The sequence below is a fragment of the Globicephala melas genome, chromosome 9 (genome assembly GCF_963455315.2).
Source record: "Globicephala melas chromosome 9, mGloMel1.2, whole genome shotgun sequence".
In the NCBI taxonomy this organism is placed as follows: domain Eukaryota; kingdom Metazoa; phylum Chordata; class Mammalia; order Artiodactyla; family Delphinidae; genus Globicephala; species Globicephala melas.
The window spans coordinates 8,416,881-8,436,638 of record NC_083322.1 but is presented as its reverse complement, the minus strand read 5'-3'; the positions used below and the strand labels follow the sequence as shown (position 1 = coordinate 8,436,638).

Below are 19,758 nucleotides of genomic sequence, written 5' to 3'. Positions count from 1 at the left end.
TCATGAGTTCCCCAGACTCTTAAGTTGTCTTTAGGACACTTCGGATCAAATACAAACTTAAAATTTTTCCATCCATTATTTCTTCCCTGACTCATTCCCTCCTGTTAGTATCCACCATCTACATTTCACCAGAATTATTTAAAAACAGGACCACCTACCTTGAAGTCCTCTCTGTGCATTTATCTCACCAACCCTAAAGTCTGGTCCACTCTACCTCCACCCAAAGTACAAAATGACAACCCTCCTTTCCTTAACATTTTTTCTTTCTTTCTTTCTGATCACTTATAGGATGCTCTCTTTGATCAACTCAGTCTTTTTTCAAGCTACTATTTCCACCTATCTTAATTCTTAACACACCTTTAATAAATGGAATAATAATGCAGTGAAAAGAGATGGCATCTGAATGAAGTTCTGGCTGCTTCACTTTTGACAGATTGAATGACTCTCTAAGTATCGGTTTTATTATCTTTAAAAACAGGGATAATAATCCTTATCTAACAGGCCTACTAAGAGGATTAAATATAACATCTTCTGGCAGCCAATCCATTGTGTGGTATATTTTAGGCACTAACTAAATGATAATCTTTTCCCATATAGTAATTTCCTAATTTTAAAAAACTATCAAATGAAATAGTCTAAGGAAAGGGGCTATGTATGATATTAGTATATACTCTTCAATGTGATGTGCAGTGGGCTTTTGAATAAAGTAATTCTACTTACCTGGCTTTACCAAAAAATTTCCGATAGCTCAGACTCACCCCTCTAACAGCAGTATTTTTTAATCAATTTTGATGATATGTAATTGAAATTTTGAGACAGACTACATTTTTCTCTCTTTAAGCAGAAAATGTTGATGTATAGTTTTTATCTATAAATATACATTAAGTGTTGGCATTACACACTCTCCTTCCTCTTGTTAAATGCCACAGATTACCATTCTTTTGGTCTGCTTATCTATTCCTCCTTTTTCCTGTCGAGTGCTAGGTTATGTGGACCTGTACAACCTGCCCACCTCCTACACTCCTTTCCCACCCACGCCTCCCCCAGCATCATTGCCAGTTTTCCCACATGACTTTCTGCTTTCTAATTTCTTTTTGTCTCTGATTATAGGTTTTAGGTCCCCCCATGTTTTCAAGATCATGGGAAAAGTAAATAGTGGTGAAGGTAAAGGTAAATTGTACCTAAGGACTCACCTATGCATCAACCTTATTAAATGTTTGGTGACTTTAGAGGTCTTATTGCTTATTTCTTGAGTTTTAGTCATGTCCCTGGTGGTTGCTTACAGATGAGAAATTTGCAGATAAAGATATTAATGTTATGAGAAACTCACTGCACAGCCTATAAATTGTCAAAAATTTTTGTACATTTGCCTGCTGTCTTCATTATCTGCTTAGTGTATCATTTTGCAAAAGACAAGGTCTTCAGTGCTGAAAGGACCATGTCATGAACAAAGGTTTTCATAAACTTAACAGTGTAACTACTAGTCAGCACCAAGAACAGACCAAAATAAAACTTTATAATTATGGTTATGTTCCTCAGTGGAAAAACTGGTCCTTTTGATGAAGAAATGGACAGTTCTATTTCTCTGAACATCTCTCATCACCCCTGTTTGGGGTGCAGACAAGGATTCCATTTTTGAGTTAATATATCTGAATTCCTTCGCCACCATCTTCCTCCATGACTCCACACTCTTTGCCCCAGTCTTTCTTTCCATCTTCATCTCCCACTGCTGAGCTAAATGACACACTGTCTCAACTAAACTTGCCTCGCTTCCCCATTCTGGCTCTGTGTACATTTCGTCCTGGGGCTGGCAGCCCTGTTCCAAGTATATAAGAATTGAAACAATACACACAAGAACCCAATGCCCCATCCCCCCCCCCCCCCCGAGTCCAGAGGGCTAGAGAAGAAAGGACCCTTGTCAGTCTCTCAACTTTATCAGGTCCCTTGGGAGATCAGAGGTCAGCAATCATCATTAGCCCAATAAAATAGGATGAAGATAGTCATTTATAGGGAGTAAACTTTAGTAGAGTCCCATAGGCTAAAATAAATGACTTCCTTTTGCCTTGAAAATATTTCTCAGATGTCCTAATAATTCTCTTAATGGTTAAATATCTATAGTATAAAGCAGTCCATCTATTCCCCCTGCCAGCCATCTACCCAATTCATTAATTGAATAAATATTTTAGGCGCCATTCTAGGTCCTAATGATACAATAATGAACAAGAGAGATAAAGCGTTGGTCCTCCAGGAACTTACATTTTAGAGGGTAAGATACACAATGAACAAATAGGTATAGGATGTAATAAAGCAGGGTAGGTGGATAGACAACCATTTTATTTTTACGGGTGATCAGAGCAGGCGTCTCTGAGGGGTGACCTTTGAACTACAGCTAGAATGAAGAGGTTTTCATTTTGTGCTTTCACAGGTATCAGGCCAAGGAATCCTTTTCCACCACCCATACTATTTTAAAATCATTCATTTAAAAATAACTCAAAGTACTAGTCCTCAGATTATTTTCTCTTATGGAAATACATCTTAGACTCTTAGTGACGCTCATTTTAATGAGCTATGACAGTGCCGGGGGGGGGGGGGGGGGGGAAGGGAGTTGCTCTAGAAAGCAACTGGGCAAAACAATACCAGTTAGGAAAACACTTACGTTCCCCCACAAAGGGACTAAAAATATCAGAAGGCTTTAGGGGGATGGGGGACATGTTTTCTACCTCTCAAGGTTGAATTTTGCAATTTCCTCAAATGCTTAGCAGATTTTTAAAATAATTTTGATTTTGTCTAAAAAGGTAAATTATATTACTTTTCTTTCCCCTTGCTGGCCCCGAAAATATTATTAATTCTCATTTTGGAGGTAAACTGTTTTAATATCGTCACTGAAGGAGAAAAATAATATCTATCTTTTTTAAGAAAAAAGTTTTTCCTCAGTGTCGAGCACTGAGAGATTCTCTAGAGAGCTGCACTCTGGCTTCAGTGACTTTCTTACACTGGGCCCCTCCCAGGTAGCTCTACCAATCAACTGGACCTGGTCTTTACGAGGGGTAAACTCATTTGCTTTCGCTGATCTAGATCACAAATAACACTCTGTGTTAGAATAAAATCCAGTTACTTCAGCTTTTATCTTCAAACTTGGGTCATTGTCTCTGTAAGAATAGTGGAACACTAAAAATAGCTACTAAAATAGCTACTAAAAGTTGTGTGCATTTTTTTAAAATAATGAAAGGCAAATTATTTTAGAAAATTATAGTAAAGAATACAATCTCACCTCAGGAAAGAAGGTTCTGGAGATTAATCACTAAATAGAGCTGGAAGATGCTTTTAGTTCACTTCATTCTACCCCATTTTACAAGCCTCTATTTCAGTCCCTACTGTGTGTCTAATATAGAATGCAGTATCACAGTTATAAAGATTTAGAGAGAGTTTAATTTGAAATTAACAATCCAGCTAGGGAATACTTTTTGATATTGTATTTTTACATAATATTTTTTACATTAAACAATCATTTCTTCTTCTTTGGAGTTCATCTCCTCTCTCCTCAGGAGTCTTAGTAATTTAAATTAATAAGGTGGCTTTCCATAGGACACTAGATGCATTTTATCATTTGCAGTACTATTGCTAAGCAATAGAATCACGTTGCATTCTTGTCAGCTGACAAGCATTAACTATTATGCCCATTAAAACAGGGGATTAATTAGCAGAACTGTGGAACCATATTACCCTTGATTGCTGATTCAATTTTTATCCCTTCTTCTAAACTCCTATACTTTTCTACCTATATGTCCTTTTCCTCATTTATAAATATTCAATGGGTATTCCTTCCTTTATTCACTCGGTCATTTATTCATTCATGCATTCACCGAAAAATATTTACTAAGACCTCACTCTATGTCAAGCATTTGTGAATACTATTCAAACACTGAGGATAAAGATTGACTGATGATTAGAACAGGTAGAAATATTGTTTTTTAAAAATACCTTTAAGTTTTTTAAAGATTTTGTTTTCTATTTAACATCATTTACTTGAGTATTTGGAATATTGAAGTCTGTCCTAATAACATCAAAGGGATATTTAAAATTATATTCTATATTATTAACTATAGTCCCCATGCTATACATTACATTCCCATGATTGATTTATTTTATTGAGTTTGTACTTTTTAACTCCCTTCACCCATTTTGAAAACAGAGATAAAGAACAAGAATTTAAGGAAAGTTATAGAGAGCCTAATATAAAGGAGCCAAGTGGCTTATAAGGGATGACTAAGCATAGCAATGTTACTTAAGAATTCTGGCCTTGATGAGCCACCTGTTCTTTGTGAGAATGAAAAAAGCAAAAAACTTAGTATTTAAGCCTTGGAGGAAAACACACAATTTCAAAACGCCAGAGGGTGAGCGAAAATTCTGCCCAGCCTAGTTAGTTGACAATACAAAGCCAACTCTGTGAATGAAGAGTTTGTACAGGTTAAGAAAAATACTGAAGCATTACATGCTCACTGGAGGAGCCCATTTTCTAGAAGTTTTCTGAGGACTCCTTGGGTCAAATAGCTAAAAAGCAGCTAGACAGGAGAAAAGCTTTAGAAAAGAAATTGTTTCTTTTATGCCTAAGGATGTAGTGTTTATTCACAATGTGAGTCACTGAGTTTTAAGTTCATGAACAGGCAGAAATTTTCAAATTTGTTTTCTATTCACCATGTAAGAGGCACAAATGATCAATGCATCCCATTTTCCTCCAAGAGAAATTCAAACCACAACTGTCTTAGCAAAGTTTAAAAAAGCCTCATCTTGCAGGAAATACCCACTCTCCCGTTTTGTGGACATCCTCCAAGCGCTGATGCCTTTAAGCGCCCCAAGAGCAGTCTCCCAGTTATAAAGAAGCCATAAGTAGGGTCGCCCTTTGAATAACACAGCTATGCCCTAAACTAAAGGAAGACTTTGGAGGTGAAAGAAGTTTCAAACACTTACCTTCAATCTCTCCCTCACCCCACTGCAGATTCGGAGCTGGAACAGAAACTCCGCTGACTTGGGAAAGCTGAGGTTTTCCCTTGTTGTACTTCTCAAAAGACCATAGTTGATTTTAGACATTGGTGACTTGGGGCAGAAAGTTTGCTAACATACTGCATGTTTCTACCGAAGTTCCTTGGTCTTTGATGGCGGCTTCTTTTCAGAAGAGCTCTCCCACCACCGGTCTTATTTCTTTTTCCGTTCGCACAGCACCCTCGTGCCGTTTCCCTGCTGCCTAAATCGGCCATGGTGGAGGCGTTTCCTCACTACCCAGATTAAGACAGGCAGCTCTACCAGACACGTAACTGGCTGTCTGATTAAAACAGGGATGTTTTGACCCTTAGAGGGCACATTAGAATCAGCTGGGAACCTTAACAATTCAGACGCCAAATCACAGCGCAGATTCTGATGATGTGGGTCTGGGGTGGAGTCCTGGCCTGGTAGTTTGGCGTGCTCCCCGCGTGATGCTAGCGTTGAGGCTGGAAACACTGGTTAAAACAACTCCAAAGATGTTACTAGATGTTGTGGGGAATGGGGGTGGGGGAGGAGGGGTGTGTTTGTAGAAGTCAAACCTGATCTCCAAATAACCTCTTACCAGGAGAACCTTCAGGAGGATCCTTTTGATTAAGAAAACCTGCCCCTTCTTAGATCTATCCCACCTGCAGGAATTTAAAAATGGAGAGAAGGGATTACATTACAGTCAATAGCATTCATTTTCCCCACCCCTTTGTTCTAGAGAACAAGGCCTTTGGGGAATGCAGGGGAGGGGACTCTGGATTAAAGGAGCCAAGGAAGACACTCCTGGGTCAAGCATGGATCACCGGCTCCCCACCCCTTATGGAAAAATTTGCTGAAACTCAAATAGTGAAGAGTGTCTTGAGCTTTCCCTAAGAGAGTTTTTTTTTTGTTTTTTGGGGGGTTTTTTTGCGGTACGCAGACCTCTCACTGTTGTGGCCTCTCCCATTGCGGAGCACAGTCTCCGGACGCGCAGGCTCAGCGGCCATGGCTCACGGGCCCAGCCGCTCCGCGGCATGTGGGATCCTCCCGGACTGGGGCACGAACCCATGTCCCCTGCATCGGCAGGCGGACTCTCAACCACTGCGCCACCAGGGAAGCCCCCTAAGAGAGTTTTGAGGAAAGTTCCACCAGTTCTTTTTTCCAGTTTAAATTGATACGGTCCAAACCTCAATAAAGTGCGAGATGCTGGAGAGTCAAAAGTGGCTTCTCAGGGTGAGAAGCTTATTACCACAGGGAACTTCGCACCGAGATCCTCCAGGAACCTTCCCAACAGCCTCTCTCAGGACACCTTTTCATCCCCTATTGACGCAGCACTTTCCCCTCCAGTCTGATAGTCTCTCAACATTATGCATTTGGATTATACGTCTCAGTCCATCCCCTCCTCCAGGGGGAGGGAGAGGTTTGGCGTTTGGGGGAAGGAGAGAAAAGGTGTGTCTGTCTTGAAGGTGATGATCAAAAAGAGATTTTTCCATTGAGGTAGCTCCTGTGTTAGTCTTTGGCACCAGCTGCGTCACCTGGAAACTTGTTAGAAATGCAAATTCTTGGACTTCACTCTAGATTTACAGAATCAGAAACTCCAGAGTGGAGCCCAGCAATCTGTTTGCCCCAGGTGATTCTGGGGCAAACTCAGGTTTGAGAACCACTGTTGTCTCATGTTTTCTCTGGTCTTACCCTTTCCAACTGTTGGCAGGGGAGAGAGAGAAAAAGTGGAAAAAGGGACTTATTACTTTCACTTTTGTCTAGAGCCTGGATGGTAAGGAGGAAGGCAATAAACAAACAAACCCTCTGCAAATAGAGAAACCATGTTTGCCCACAGAAAGGATAAGTAATGGCTTATTCAGGACACTTACATTTAGTATAACGTTCTCTTTAAGTCTCCAGAGCTGCATCTGAGAAGATGTTTATGTTTTCAATTAAGAAATGTGGCCTGGTTGATCCCTAATATCTCTTCCAACTCTAATTCAATGGATCTATGAGTTTTTAGGATTAATGAAAAGCAGTGGGGGATAAGAATCATTAAGAATGTAGGAAGGAATGCTGTATTCAATTGGGAAATATGTATATATTTAAAGACAACTTCTCAGATAAAATACTTTTGTGCCCACATCACAGTTTTGTTTCAAACATGCTGGTAAATGAGAGGTTGCTGATAAGCTGCGCTCCAGGTTGCCCCCTGCTAGTAAAAACATTTTGTAGGAAAAAAGAAAGGCAATAACAATAAAGAAATGTCTGGTTTGAGACTATTAGGCTAGTCTCAAAATGGATTAAAATGTAAGCAAGTTCCCAAACTGATAGCAGAATGGGTGACCCTACATTCCCAGAAAGGATCTTGAAAGATCATCAAAGTCTCTTAGAAAATTGCTGGAGAGTTTTATCAGGATTCTAATTGCTTTCAGGAGGGGCTGTGAATTGCATCTGGCAAAAAAGTCCTGTCTCACAAGAGGTTTAGAACAACTTTTTCCTCAGTTTCTAGTCTCATCGTGTCTCACAGAGTTTCTTTTTCGTTGTTTCACTTTTAGTAAGTAATTTAAACTTCCTGAATCTCCCTTGCTCCACCTATAAAGTGGGGGAAACAATTTCTTACCCCAGTGAAAGAATGAGGCTAGAAAAAAAAATCTCTTTAGAGAGTCTCTCAAGTTCTATGACTCACTAATCAAAATTATGCACTAAAGGAAAATGGTAATACGAGATATAGTTTTCTATCCCTGGATTCTGATCCAACCATAATGCGAAGCCTGTGGTAGATTTATTTATTCTATGTGATTTCTCAAACACACAGTTCCTGCTATGTGTTATGCGTGTCCCATGCACTTACAAAAGTTAACTCAATCTACATGATTACCCTATAAAGCAGGTGCAATTATTATCCCCATTTTATAGATGATAGAAGTGAGACAATGAGAGGTTAAATAACCAGCCCAGGCACAGTATCTGGTAAGTGGCAGAGCCTGGATTTGAACTCAGGAAGCTGCATCCAAAGACTGTATTCAATAAACTGCTCACTAATCAATATCCTGTCCCTCTGCTTGATTCTCCACCAGTCAGGTTGGGACTTGTCAGGGATCCGATGGTGACAGTCTTAAAGAAGTTGAACTTTAAAGAGCCCCAGTAGGAGGGAATGAAATATCTAGTCCAGGTAATTAGAGCCTAGGTCATTTCCTTCTATTGAATTGTATTGCCCACTGCCCGCTCTGATGCTTGTGCATTTATATTTGTCATCTGTCCCTGGATTGAACCTTCTTGTTATTCCAGAAGATAGTAAAGAAAGTGACCTAGAAACACCTCTTTTGACAAATGAGGGTTCCCTACCCATGTGCAGTTAACCCTTGAACAACACGGGGTTGAACTGCATGGGGCCACTTATATGCAAATTTTTTTCAACATTAAACACTACAGTGCTACACAATCTGTGGTTGGTTGAATCCACGGGTACAGAAGAACTGCCTGTATGGAGGGCCAACTGTAAGTTAGTTATACATGGATTTTCAAAAGCCCATGTTGTTTAAGGGTCAACTGTAAATGCTGCTGGTCACCTAGCAGGTTCTCTACATTATTCTTAAGAAAAATATGTACCATACCGGGATAGAAGATATTACTGCCTTGATGTTTTTAGAGACCCTGCCATTTTCTTGAGGCTTTATAAAACCACCTTCTGAGCTCAAGAATGAAAGGATCCTTGCTGGGGATAAGAAACCAGAGATCTCTGAAGACTCTGAAGGCTAAAAAACAATAATAATCAGGTGTAATAGTGATAACTAGTAAGTATATGACTGCTATCAACAAAACTGCTTCTTCAGGTGTGAGAGGCCCCAGAGTGGGCCCCCTGCTCTTGGATGCAGAGCTCAAGTGGAAAGAGCCTTATTTCTGGGCACCTGGACACACATGATTCTGTTCATATTGTGTCCACAATTGGGGACAATCAGGCTTCAGGCTTGACCAGTGGTCTCTGGATAGTATGTACTTGAGAGTGTCATTTTCTCAGTGTATGTTATGAGTCAAGCACTGTGCTGATGCAGTATCTTATTGGCAGGTCTTAATCTTCTATGACATAAGGTTACTCCTATTTTACCGATGAGGGTCCCGTATTTTAAGTACTCGCTCCATCCACACAGTAAGCAGGGAAAACAGGGTTCATTCACCCATTTCTCTGGTTCCAACCTAGCAGTCGGTGTCTGCTCTTTTAACCTGATGTAGCTCTGAATCTTTGACATTTGGGGTATTGTATTGCTTTCGTATTATGCCAGTGTTGTGTCCAGGTGTGTGTGTGTGTGTGTGTGTGTGTGTGTGTGTGTGTGTGTATGTGTATGTGTGTGTTTTCCCTCTTCCATGGCTTACTTGTAAGAATGAGAGATTTCATTCAGGTTGTAGGGCAGAACTTGCCCCACTGTGACTCAGTAGAAACTTCATAACTTTGGGAAGACCCTCCAATCACCAGAAGGCTACTACTGCCAGTCTTTGCCTCTAATGAAAGGTTCCATAAACTTTCCTGTAATGCAACTTACAATACCGTATTCACAGCTACATCAGAACAACAAAAACATGGCTCTAACATCCCCGAAATATTATAGGAATGGAAAGGAAAAATGTATAGCTAAGCACCAGTGTAAAAATGAAACTCTACTCTAAAAATACTGCTTTTGAACCAGATAATAGTTTAGAACTACAGGAAATTTTTACTCCCTTATTTTAAGAACTTTAACTTTTTTGCTTTTTTTTGATTCCTTCTTCCTGGAAAAGAAATAAGATAATGGAGAAATGCTTTAAACTTTTACTTAAAAGTACATGATGTTTAATATTACAACCATATGATTTTTCCTAGTTTCAATTATGTAGAGAAAGTAAACATTTATTCACTTCAATAACTTTATAGTTTACCAGGCTCGCTTATATTGCTGAATATATCTAAGCTCATTCAAAATATACAGCCTGACATCTTAGAATCAGAAGCATTGACTTTGGGCAACAGTTAGGCCAATTTTTTTGTTCTCATTGGAAGCACTGAATTGAAACGCTGTTATAGTCTCTAGAACTATCTTCTATTTCATGTTTCAGCAAAGACTTAATTGTTCTTTGAAGAATTTTTAACTCTAAAAATGGTGGCAATTTATATTTCAAAGAAATATAATTATCTTGCTCAGAAAGGGGAAGAAACGTAGAATTGCCTTTATTTTTAAATTATCATGACAATCATATATTAGCAGCACATGTGAACAATTTAGTCACAAAATTACGGTGGAAAAAGCCTGCAACAAAGAGGAAGTTCGCCTAACAATGATCGCCTGCCAAGGAAAGTGAATTCTATTTATTTATGCGTTTATTTATTTTGGCATAGTGAATGTTTATAGCAACAATCTGAACTTCACCTTTTTGATTGGCTTTCTTTTTTTAGCACCTATATTTGCTTCACAGTGTTGAAAGCTATGTATTTTAGGCTTTGAGTACTATATATTTTTTACATGAAAGTAAGTATGTTTAATTTTTTTACTTATTCTAGAATTTTATAACTCTTTAAATAAAGCTTTATGACATCAAACGTAGAGAATAATTAACATTATGATACATATTATAATAAAATCACTTTTCACCCGTTTACATATAAATGATGGGTACAAAACTCTGTACAGGTTTTAATAGGGAAAAGGATGTGTGACATGGGGTTTTGAAAAATAAGACCACATACTTAGTATTTAACAATTATAATTTGTTATTTACATATATGGCATTGGAGTCAGGGAGGAGGGAGATGCTCACACTGTAGATGAAGAGCTGGGTGTAAGAAGTTCGGTCCTAAGATTGACTGACTTTGAGTGGAAACTCTAGTGAAAAAATGCCAGAGGACTGGTTCCTAGAGAATTCAGCATTCTTAGGAAATCAAAGAGAAAAAAAGAAATCAGGCCTGGAAAGAGAAGAATGATTAGAAGTGCTGTGAGACGGAAAAAAAAAAAAAAAGCATGAGGCCCCAGGAAGAGAGAATTTCAGGCAAGATGAGGCGCTGACAAGTGTCAAAAACACTTGGGCATCAAGAGACTGAAAAAGGCTTTGATTTGGACAAAGAAAAAGAAATCACTGGTGGCTTTTGAGAAGATAGTTTTGGTGGAGCAATGGAGTTGCTTAGATTAACAGGAAACAAGGGACTAATTATAGAAGTACAGTCGTGCAGTGCTCGCTAGGCAGTCTTTCAGGGTCCAATTAAACATTAAGACACCAGCTTACTCAGAAGCCTATTGAACAGGAAGCAAACATGCCAGACAGGGCAACATCAGGTGGCCCTTTCAGTGAGCCCTTGCAGAATTCCACTCAGCAGTCTCACCTGATATGCAGGAGGCAGGCCCTTTGGTTGCCCAGGTAACAACTCAGGCGGCAAGGAGATGAGATTCACAATGGCAGGTGCAGGAGCCCCCTGCCCTAGTCTCCTTCTCACTGTGGATGTTACCTCCAATAAAAATTCCATAGGCGTCAAACCCATCTAGTTAGAATAGTCACCACTCTCTTTAGGGCCCAAAGCTGAGGAATGGCCATCAGGCATTCACACCAAAATGATATTCTCCTCTCCAGTGCAATTTATTAGAAAGTGAGAAGGGTGATAGGCAAACTGGGGCAGGAGGGAGTCTCCAGGTCAGGGATGAGCATGAAAAAGGCTAAGGACCCTACGTATTTAGGGTGATGACAAAGACAGAGGTGAAATGGCTCATCCTGAAACCCAATCTGCATGAAGAATCCTGTGGGGCTTGGAGGGATGTAACATGTTGAGTGACTTGCTCAAATGTGCAGGTCCAGTGGGGGATTGGGAGAGACAGCAGAACAGATGGCATCCTACCTCAGTGTTTCTTTCAGCAGGTAACAAAGTCTTAAGGACGTGGTAACTACGCAATAAGGAGTTGTTTGATTAAAATAATGAGTGCAGGGGCTTCCCTGGTGGCACAGTGGTTGAGAGTCCGCCTGCCGATGCAGGGGACACGGGTTCGTGCCCCGGTCCGGGAGGATCCCACATGCCGCGGAGCGGCTGGGCCCGTGAGCCATAGCCGCTGAGCCTGCACGTCCGGAGCCTGTGCTCCGCAACGGGAGAGGCCACAACAGTGAGAGGCCCGCGTACCGCAAAAAAAAAAAAAAATAATAATGAGTGCAAATGGAGAATCCCAAGTTGAACACCTTAGTGTTATATTGGTACAATGCAATGATGATGAAGTTTTGTTAAATAAACAATATGGATGAGGTAACTGAGGGCTGGAGAAGTGGCTGCCTAAGCTTGTGTAGGTACTTGGTGACAGTGGGGACTCAAATTCCAAGTCTAGTGCTGTTTTCACTAACCCTTGCTGTCTCCAGTAATTCCAGAGGAAAAGCAAATGCTTTTGGTCCCCTAAGCCTCCATACGTGCTTCCACATTCCCTTTTCTACAATCACTTCTTTTTTCCTTGATGGGTCAAACATTTCTGTACCAAACTTTTCACAATCCACAGAGGTGGGAAGAAGAGGCGTGGCCTGCCCAGACGTGTAAAGGAAATGGAAATAAGGGATCTTTTCGTGTGATAATATAGAGGTACAAGCCACAGAATTATATTAAATGAGTGTGGTTTCCATTTGTTTCCTTCCAGGATGATTTAGTAAAATTAGCATGAGCGCTATAGTCAGAAAACTGTGTTTGAACGTGTTCTCTGAAGTTTACTAGTGTTGACAAAAAAAAATGCACAATGTGAGAGTTGTGAGTTGTGTCATTTGGGGCCTAATAAGGGCTATAGCCTGGGAGATAGCTTCTCAGATGGCTCTGAGGAACTGCTCAGAAGGAGTGTGGGGAGGTCAGTATATATATGATTTTAGTGAACAGGGAATATGTGCAGTGAAGCACACCGTTTGGTAGAAGGTTTCTGCTAGTCACAAGGAGCAGACGTCTCCGTTAATGATTTTAGTGCTTGTTTAAATATGAGAAGACGCAAGAAATAAGGCTCATAAAATCTGCTCCTGAAAATATCTGAAGGCCTGTTCTGCCAGGTTTTCCCAGAGCGCAGAGTGCCCCATTCCTGACCCCCACCCTGAACTTCTTTCAGGGTGTGTTGAAGGTCAGCAACTAAGGTGGTTAGTGACTTCTTGTAGAACCAGATGGTGATTGACAATTTTTAGTTGGCACTAGAGACCTAGCTGAGGGTACATCACTGAATTTCCCTGGGCATCAGTTCAGAGACTGCTGTATCTAGTGTCAGAGTAGGCTTGAAGCTTACATAAAATTAAAATGTGGAAAATCGTAAGGCACTTTGCTTGGTACATTTCTTTACTCCTTTTTATTTTTCTTTAAATTCTGGTATCCGGATTCTTTTGGAATTTTATCACCAATGCAACTACTTTCTTTTCCTTAAAATAGTTCAGTGATGTAGAAATAGGGAAATTAGTATCTTACATGAAGATAATACCAAGGAAAAGACAGAAATAAAGTAAGGTTTGAGTTTCCTAACTGGGTAAAAAAATATATATATATCTATATAATTTTAATATTTTATATACATATATAATTTTTTAAATACAAGCTTTTCAGAGAAGATAAACAGTTTATACAGGGTAAAATTCAAAGAGAGTTTTCTTATATGGAGGACATCATAGCAAATAGAAAGCAGTGCTTATAAGACTTTTTGTTGTTGTTTTAAAAGGCTTCAATGAAAGCTAAGAACATAGTCTTAAAAGTGAATCCCAGTAACTGAAGCTTCTTTGTCTAAGGTGTAGGCATTCTGTGGTTTAGGATAAGTCAATGCAAATGTCAAATATAGAATACTGAGAGATGTGGGGAATGCTGTATTTTTATATTATCTAACCTAAATATGACTTCTCACAATTAGGCTTTTGAAAGAAGCCAGATGACATACAATGCTAGGTTATACAGGGTCCTTAAACATGAACTCAATTTTGAGAACATTTAGTATTTATACCTATAGTTATACCTATCTTCAGTTGTTCTCCCATCCTCTCTGCCTTCCTCCCCCCTAAAAGGAAGAGATTAGATTTATTATCGAGTCAAACATGTTGGAATCAATCAGCAAGTAAAGAGGCTTTGGAAAGTAACATGGATTGCTGAACAGAACATGTCTTTCCAAGGAAACCATGGAAAAGATCCAGAACAGGAGGAATGTCAACTTTGGAGAAGAGGGAGGTGATGAGCCACATCTAAAGAAAGGTGGAGAGATCATAGTTTTTTAGTTTGCAATTTAACATGAAATTTCTTTAAGGTAGATCTAAGAAAATATGCCCAATTATTTGTGTTAGGGGATTTAAGAGATATCCCCTAGGACAGTTAATGTAGGAATTTACTGAGTAAAAACAACTTAAATATTTTTCTATTTCTGTCTCCAAGTTACATTTCATGGAAAAGCCCAAGGTATGATGCCATATAGAAGTCTATACCACTGCATCAAAAACACTTTTAATATATGGCAAAAAATTTTAGTGTCACAGAATCAAAAACACTTTTAATATATGGTGAATATTTTTTGAAAAAGAATTCTTTTAGCTTATATATTATCTTCAACAGTTTGAATTGAATTCCAACCATTTATTAAAACTGGGGAGGGCTTCCCTGGTGGCGCAGTGGTTGAGAGTCCGCCTGCCGATGCAGGGGACACGGGTTCGTGCCCCAGTCCGGGAGGATCCCACATGCCGCGGAGCGGTTGGGCCCGTGAGCCATGGCCACTGAGCCTGCGCGTCTGGAGCCTGTGCTCCGCAACGGGAGAGGCCACAACAGTGAGAGGCCCGCGTACCGCAAAAAAAAAACTGGGGAGAAAAGTTCTGAAAATACGCTAGTGAGCATAAAATGACAAACTGAGATTAAAGGTGTAGTATCCACACTTCAGTTTACCGTTATTATTATTGTATTTTATTATTATTGTATTTTAGAGTATGTGAAAATAGTGCAGGATAACATATGATTCTGCCAAATCCTATTTTTTCTCAGATTTTGGAGGGAACGTGGCATTCCGTGAGAACATCTTGTAGTGTGCATCTTGCAGAATGTTCTTTGAAAACAGGTGCATATGCTTTGGGTCGATGGTCTCTTCATTGCAAGATGTGGGACGTGGAATCCATAGTCTCATCTGCCTGAAAGGACATCCACCTCCCTATGGAAGTAGAAACTCAGAGTGTGGTCCATACTACCCTGGAACTTGTAAAAAATGTAATTCTTGGGCACCACCCCAGAATGAGTGAATCAGAAACTGGAGCTGGCTTACTTCGCTCAGTATGATAATCTCTGGGTCCATCCATGTTGCTGCAAATGGTGACAAATATATATGGCTTATATGTGGAATCTAAAAAAAACAAAAATACAAATGAACTTATTTACAAAACAGTAGACTCACAGACATAGAAAACAAATTTATGGTTACCAAAGGGGAAGGCGGGGGGAGGGATAAATTAGGAGTTTGGGATTAACAGACACCCACTACTATATATAAAATAGGTAAACAGCAAGGACCTACTGTATAGCACAGGGAACTATACTCAGTATCTTGTAATAACTTATAATGGAAAATATTCTAAAAAAGAAAAAATATATATATATATATCTGAATCACTTTGATGTACACCTGAAACTAACACAACATTGTGAATCAACTATATTTCAATAAAAATTTTTAAAAAAAGAAACTGGGGTTGGGTCCAGCAATCTGTGTTATAATAAGCCTTCCAGGGGATTCTGATCTAAAGCAGCTACACTTTAACAGCCAAGAACCACTGCTGTGCCCATGTTTTACAGTCTCCGGCAAGTCATACTGAACCGTTTGTAATAAACATGCTATTCAGAATCAGTCCTAGTGTTATAATTTTAACTTTCAAGTATATTTTAAAAATACATAACTAGTAATGCCCTTCTAATTTCTCATTAGTGTGTCCTTTTGGTTTCACATTAGAAGCACTTGGAAAGTTTTAAATATCCCGTTGCCCAGGCGGTGGGGTGAAACCCAGGCAGCAGCTTGCGTTCAGGCTCCCCAGGTGATTCCAATGTGCCATTTACATGTAAGGACCAGTTTCTTATTTCTTTGTTGAGCAAAATTCTCAGCTCTGACTGTGCATGGAAACTGCCATTTCAGCTTCAAACATACTCTCTCTCCCCCGAGGCATTCTGATTCAAAAGGTCTAAGACAATTCCTGGGTTTTTGCATTTCTAAAAGTCTCCACACTTATGTTGTGCAGCTAGGGCTGGTCCCAATATTTTGAAGCTCTAGAGAAGAAATTTCTCCATATTGGCTCTTGTCAAGTGGTAAGGGGATAGAAACAAAAGTCTTACTGTCACCCAGAACAGTTTCTCCTATTGCATTTTTTGATCTGTAAGTCGGAGAAGTGACCTTTCAGCACTAATGATGTTCAAGTGGTGTTTTAAAATTATATTAGGGAAAAAAATGGAAAAGTAATTCATAAATATTCAGTGATGCAAAAATGGTTAGCTGAGGCTAATATTAAAAATGTATGGGGCTTCCCTGGTGGTGCAGTGGTTGAGCGTCCGCCTGCCGATGCAGGGGACACGGGTTCGTGCCCTGGTCTGGGAGGATCCCACGTGCCGCGGAGCAGCTGGACCCGTGAGCCATGGCCGCTGAGCCTGCGCGTCCGGAGCCTGTGCTCTGCGACGGGAGAGGCCACAACAGTAAGAGGCCCGCGTACCACAAAAAAAAAAAAAAAAAAAAAAATGTAGGGTATGATGAGAACCAATTGCTTTAAATCTTCAAGTGTGAAAACCTCAGTTACCTAGAATTTTGTAACGATGGACAATGATTTTGAAAGGTTTTGATGAACCACTAGATGGGTAAGCATCTGTTCAAATAAAAATGATTAGTTACTTGCTGGCAAAGCAGGAGATGATTTGAGAGTCATAATTAACCATAAGCTGGACATGAGTCAGGATTATAACACTTATTATTGCAGCCATGTATAATAATAAAATTTCTTCTACTCATCCTATTGAAAGATTTTTGAGTGCTTGATACGAGAAAGGCACTGTGTTAGGAGCCAAGCAAATGTTGCAAAGAAAAGATAATAGTATTTTATTATAAAATGCAGACTGTTCTTAAGGACCACGATCCAAAAAGAATGTGTAAGACGTAAGCTAAATTCAGAGGAGGGTAGTGATAGTGAATGTGGAGTATGTTAAGAATCTTATGACTCAGTTTGAAATGTTTAAAAAACTGCACTGATTTCATTTGGAGAGAAGATTGGGGAATGACTGAAAATAGAACCTTAAGCATTAGAAAGGAACTAAGTATAAGACAGTGTTTTGGCTGAATTGTGTCCCCCCCAAATTTGTATATTGAAATCCTAACCCCTAGTACCGCAGAATGTGACAGTGTTTGGAGTTATAGAGTCTTTAAAGAGGTAATTGAATTAAATTAAAATAGGGATTTCAGGGTGGCCCTAATCCAATATGACTGGTGTCCTTATAAGAAGAGATTAGGACCTAGACAAACACAGGGAAGATGGTGTGAGGACACAGCCCTGGGGGCAGCCATCTGCAAGACAAGGAGAGAGGCCTGAGAAAAAAACAAAGTTGGTCTTGGACTTCTAGCCTCCACAACTTTGAGAAAATTAATTTTTATTGTTTAAGCTTGTGTATTTTGTTATGGCAGCCCCAGCAAACTAATATAGGCAGTAACTTTCTACCGACGGTGTCCTCAGAGGAACAAACGCTTAGGAAATGGACCCGAATATTGCAATGAGTTAGTTAAATTATAAATATAAAATATATATATATATAAATATAAAAAGTAACTTCTGACTATAGCGATTATCTGGGAGCCTGTGAAGTCTGCTAACAAGTAATAGTTTAAATCAAAAATTATCTATTTTTAACCACTGGTATAAGTAAGCATTGTTCCTCCTTAAAGAAAAAACAAACAACTACAGGAACATGTCAGGATTCCACTATAATTTATCTACTACCTTTCTTTGGACCAGGTCAAAGATTTGCCTGAAATATTTTGACTTATACATAGTATTAAATAGTGTTAGAGTGACATTATGATATGTTTTTTCCAATATCTTTTTATTTCCTTCACTCTGAGGGTGCTGTACCCAAAAGAAGTGAATTAGGCTAAGGGTCCTCATGCTGTTACAGTATAGAAACCATACACACAGTTCCTTCAATTTAGCTTGAGTCATACATACGGATACTTTGCTATTTAAATGACCTTCTCTCTCATTTCTCTATCCCCCTAAAAAACAATCTAAAATCTATTTCATTCTTTGTGGAATCACTTTGAATAAAATGAAAAAACAATTTGCAACTAAGACATACAAGGGAGAGAGAGTGTGTGTATTTGTTTGAGTCTTTGGAGACATAGCATCTAGCAAACCTGAGGCACCCATGACTCAAAGAGAAATGGTTTCCTTGATCCCAGAGGTCAGTGAGGCCTCTGGATTCCAACCTGGGAAGCTTTATAGATATAAGCAATGAATTTGCTTTATTTGGTTGACATTTATATGACAGGGACAGACAGAGGTGGGGTGAACCTACTCTATTTTTTAAAAGGCTAAAGTTAAGGAAAATAGAAGCAGAGGAAGTAGAGACATGTAAGATGATGACACAAAATAAGAGAGACCTCGGGCAGAGCCTGAATCTTCTCGTGCTTTCATATTGTTAAATGAGGCTCTTAGGAAAAGCACACTCTCATCCAAAACTGTTTGCCCAAAGAAGCATGGAAGTTTACAACTAGATATTTATTGTAGGAAGTATTTTTAAGCAACTTTTGAAATACAAATACTTTGCGTAAATGAGGATTTTGGGGTTTTTTTTTTGTCCATTCTCCTCCCTGACAAAGTTGGGTAGAATGGTAGGATGAGGTAGGGAGGGGGAAAAAAATTAAGGTGGGGAGGGAAAACATTTTAAGAAGTTGAGGGATTGTGGATAAGGAGTGCCAAACAGGTGTGGATGAGGCACGGCAAGAACAGCCATCACTCACTGGTTCCCACCAGCACAGGTCAGACCACCAGACTTATACCTGGGGAACTTCCAAAGTGGCCAGCCTGGAGCAGTTGCACAGAACCCTTACCGCTGTAAGAAACCTTACGGCAGGAATCGCAAAAATGCCAATCACAATCGCATGGCAGCCTGAAGCAGGACGTGTTAGAGCATCAGAACCTCAACAGAGCTACAGATTCAACAATGTCCCCCTGCTTGATTATGCCATTGCTCCTAAGCGGTTCTGAGACATCTTGAGATCCAGAAAAATAAAGAAACTCTGCATTTTCTAGACAGAGGTTTCAAATTCTAGATAGAAGGTGATCATTTATCGAGAATTCTGCAAAGTGCAATAAACTTCTGAGGAGACATGTCTTTGGCTTATAGAAAGGGCACCATCTCTTAGGCAATTGAGACTGAGTTCACCCTTACAGTTGCACAGGTAGTTCACTTTACAAGAACTCTCTGGTAAGGGGTAAGCGAGAGTTGAAATTAAGCCCCTGCCAAGCAGGGCTGTGAACACCCAGAATAAGGGTCACTACTTTCTAGTGTTCGCAAATGTGTCTTCAATTGACCAAGTTATGAGGCCAGTAGGCCACCTTTTTAAAATTTTCAATTGTGCAAAAAAGTTGTAGAGGCCTGATTTAGTCATTTTCCTGCATGATGTATCATCCTCAGGGACCCGGGCAGGTGAAACAGCACTGGGGTCTTTGATAGGTAACCATCTCCATGCTGCACGAGCTCCAAGTATCTGAGTACTCTGAGACCAGTACTACAAAGAACACAGTCCTGCTAGGATACTTCTGCAG

General features: G+C 39.6%; 1 protein-coding gene across 3 annotated transcripts in view; it reads left to right on the top strand.

Moving 5' to 3' along the window:
• CNTNAP2 (contactin associated protein 2) overlaps nt 1–19,758 on the top strand; it is a 2,034,513-nt gene that overhangs the window by 1,028,779 nt on the left and 985,976 nt on the right. The window lies entirely within an intron of this gene.